This window comes from Aegilops tauschii, chromosome 5, assembly GCF_002575655.3.
Source record: "Aegilops tauschii subsp. strangulata cultivar AL8/78 chromosome 5, Aet v6.0, whole genome shotgun sequence".
Taxonomy (NCBI): domain Eukaryota; kingdom Viridiplantae; phylum Streptophyta; class Magnoliopsida; order Poales; family Poaceae; genus Aegilops; species Aegilops tauschii.
This window is the reverse complement of record NC_053039.3, coordinates 212628250-212632731: the sequence shown is the minus strand read 5'-3', so window position 1 is coordinate 212632731 and position 4482 is coordinate 212628250.

Here is a 4482-nt window from a genome sequence, read left to right as displayed (position 1 = left end):
TGATCTGCGTGGCTCCGAACGTGCTAGTTTCGGCGGCCGCAGTGGATGATGGGTGGAACATTGAGTTCGGCCGCGCATTCGGTCCGGAGGAGGTGCGAGAGTGGGTAAACTTGAGGGAAGTAGTCCCTCGTCCGTTGTCCCAAGCTCCCGACATAGTTTCTTGGAGTCTCTCTCCTTCGGGAGAATTCTCCGTTAGCTCAGCTTACTAGGCGTTATGTCGGACACCGGTTCTTCATTGGTTATCCCCATTGTGGAAGGCGCCGCTGCCCCTTAAGATCAAGATTTTCGTCTGGCAGCTTCTGATAGATCGCGTACCATCTGGGACCGAGGTGCTTAAACGCCATGGTCCGGGCAATGGTCTCTGCCCCCTTTGCCTCGTACCGAAGATGGGGACCCACATTATGTTCTCATGTGTTGCGGCTCAGGATCTTTGGTGCTTTGTTTGTGAGGCTTTAGGACTGGAGTGGGAGGCCCGTGACCTGGCAGAGTTTCTGCGGGTTAGGGCCACTCAGGTTGGCCGCAAGCGCCGATAGTTCTGGCTTATCTTTGCGGCTATGACGTGGACCCTTTGGACTACTCGCAATAAGATGGTGATTGAGCGGGTCTTCCCGCGGCGTGCTTCTGACTCATTCTTCAAATGTCTCGCTTTCTTGTAGCACTAGCATCCGCTCGCTAGACCGAGGGACCATGACCGGCTTGGGCTTGCCATAGATGCTCTGCTCTCCTCTACGCGCCGGCTCACTAATCGTACGTGAGCACCGTAGCTTGCCCATGTGGGCCTTTTTTATTTCTTCTTTCTTTATTTGGGCGCATCTGTGTTGTGGCCCCGGTAGTTTTATTTTATGGTTGTGATTGATACTCGGCTGTTTGGTCATTTGCTTTTAAAAAAGCCTGTTCCGAGTTCTATCGACTACCGATACAACTCTACGCACACTTGACTTTTGCTTTACCTAAAACAAGAAAAAAACTAGGAGTACTTTGCAAGAATAAAACTACGAATAAATTGTGAGATAATAAAAGTGGATAGCTTTTGTCAACAAGAAAGTCATTTGTCCCTATGCAATCGATAACTAGACCAGTAATCATTATTGCAATTTTATATGAGGGAGAGGCATGAGCTAACATACTTTCTCTACTTGGATCATATGCACTTATGATTGGAACTCTAGCAAGCATCCACAACTACTAAAGATCATTAAGGTAAAACCCAACCATAGCATTAAGTATCAAGTCCCCTTTACTCCCATACGCAATAACCTACTTATTCGTGTAGCATATTCTTTTCTTTTGTAGCATGGACATTTGGGATTTTAGATGATTCAAAACAATAGTCTATAATTGACATGAAGACATCAATACTCAAGCATATCAACAAGCAACCATGTCTTTCAAAATATCAACACCAAAGGAAGCTATCCCTAGCCCATTATGCTCAATCATTGATCCATTCATGAAACACACTCAAATATTAGCTACATCCAATGCACGAGTATGATCATAGTGATCCCTAGTTGGTGCTTCTAAGAGAAGATGGAGACTCAATTAAAAATAAAAATTGCATAAAGTAAATAGATAGGCCCTTCGTAGAGGGAAGCAGAGATTTGTAGATGTGCCAGAGCTCAAATCTTAAATTGAGAGATAAAAATATTTTGAGAGGCATGCTTTTCCCGTCAACTAAAATGACCGAGAATTCCCAATACTTTCCATGCTAGATACATCATAGGCGGTTCCCAAACATAAAATAAAGTTTATTCCTTTTTCCACAATTCTTTCACAATCCATGGCTAGCCGTATCCACGGGTGCCTTCCATACCAACACTTTCCAAGGAAATTATTATTTGACAACATAAAGTAAATTTCTTTTTCATTTCAGGACTGGGCATCCCTATTATCGCCACACTCTTGTGCAATGATAAGTGAAAAAACACTCATCTAGAGAATAACACATCTAGCATGGAAAAATAACGGCCACCCCCTGCCGCTTCATGAGCGGTACGGGCACACAAAAAGGAAATTCATTTTGAAAATTAGAGTTGGCACAGACAAATTTAATTGGAACGGCATGGAAACACCGCATATAGGTAGGTACGGTGAACTCATTTGGCACAACTTTGTTTTAGGATTTTGGATGCACAAGCAGTATTCCCGCTTAGTACAAGGAAAGGCTAGCAAATAGATTAAGAAGAAACCAACCAAGAAACAAAAACAATCATAAACGAGCATTAAACATAACTAACACCAAATAATGCACCACAAGTAGTATGTAACTTCATTGCATAACTATTGAATTTTGTGCTTGCATAGAGAATCACAAACTTTAACACAAATATTCTTACTAAAGCATAATTACTCACCAACATCGCTCACATATTACTATCTCCATATCTCAAAACTATTACAAGGAATCAAGTTTATAATGTCCAATGATCTTCATGAAAGTTTTTATTATATACCCCTTGGATATCTACCACTTTGGGACTAATTTCATATATTACCAATGCTTATAACAAGCTCCCAAATAAATTTAAATGAAGAACACGAGCATAATTTTTTTCCATCTCTCAAAATAATATAAGTGAAGCATGAGAGAGTTTCTTCCAAAATTTACTTACTCTCAAATTAATCTAAGTGAAGCATGAGAGTATGTCTTCAAAAATTAAAGCACCACCATGCTCAAAAAGATATAAGTGAAGCACTAGGGCAATTCCATAGCTCAAAAAATTTAAGTGAAGCACATAGAGCAATTCTAACAAATAATAGCATCATTATGGCTCTCTCAAATAGGTGTGTCCAGTAAGGATGATTCTGAAAAACTAAAAAGCAAAAGAAGCAAAGACTCATATAATACAAGACGCTCCAAGCAAAACTCGTGATATGTGACGAATAAAAATATAGCTCCTAGTAAAATTACATATGGTCGTTAGAAGAAAGAGGGGATGCCTTCCAGGACATCGCCAAGCTTAGTTGCTTTGTTCTCCTTGAATATTACCTTGGGGTGCCATGGGCATCCCCAAGCTTAGACTCTTTTCACTCCTTATTCCTTCATCCATCGGGGTCTCACTGAAAACTTGAAAACTTCAATCACACAAAACTTAACAAAACCTTCATGAGATCCGTTAGTATAATAAAGCAAATCACCACTTTAAGTACTATTGCAAACCCATTCATATTTTATTATTGCATTATACCTACTTTATTCTAACTTTAGCATGGCTTATACCCCTTGATATAATCCATAGATTCATCAAAATAAGCACACAATGCAACGAAAACAGAATTTGTCAAAAACAAAATAGTTTGAAGTAATCTGGACTTTGACCATACTTCCATAACTCCAAAAATTCTGAAAAATTAGGACTACATAGGCGATTTGAACATCAATCTTGTGTAACACATCGCTTCTGTGATTTTTAAAAATTCTGCTACTAGATTTAAAGTTTCTATTTTCCAACAAGATCAAATCAACTCTCACTCAACATGATCCTAAAGGCTTTACTTGGCACAAACACTAAATTAAACATAAAAACCCAATCATAACAGTAGCATAGTTGTGTGAACACACCAAAACAGAATGAAAAAGAGAAAAAATATTTTATTTATTGGATTGCCTCCCAACAAGCGCTATCGTTTTATGCCCCTAGCTAAGCATAACTCATAGATTCAAGTATTGTCATCTTTGGTTTTGATCCATAGGTTTCCCTCATGATTGATTCATATGTTGGCTTAATTCTTGTTCTAGGGAAGTGTTCCATACCATTTCTTAGTGGAAATTGAAATTTAATATTCCCTTCTTTCATATCAATCACGACACCTATAGTTCGTAAAAAACGGACTACCAAGTATTATGGGACAAGACAGATTGTAATCAATATCAAGAACAATAAAATCTATGGGAACATAGTTCCTATTTGCAAGAATAAGAACATCATTAGTCCTTCCCAAAGGTTTTTTAATAGTAGAATCCGCCAAGTGCACAATTAAGAGAACATTATTCCAACTTGGTAAAACCTAGCACATCACAAAGAGATTTCGAAATTGTGGAAATACTAGCACCTAAATCACATAAAGAAAAGCACTCATAATTTTTGATCTTGACTTTAATGGTAGGTTCCCATTCATCATATAATTTTCTAGGAGTTGAAATCTCTAATTCCAAGTTTTCTTCTAAAGCTTTCATCATCTCTTCTACAATATGTTTAGTAAAAGCTTTATTTTATTCATAGGCATTGGGTGTTTAACATAGATTGCAACAAATAGATGCATTCAATCAAAGAGCAACTATCATAATTAAAGTCTTTGTAATCCAAAAGAGTGGGCACATCACTAGTTAAAGTTTTGACCCCCCAAAACCACTTTTATTAAATTTTTCAACAAGATTTTCACCCTCTGAATTATGAGGACGCCCTCTAGCTAAAGTTGACTCTTCTTCAATCCTATTTTCATCATGTTTAATATTACTAAACAAAGAATCAATAGAAGAAA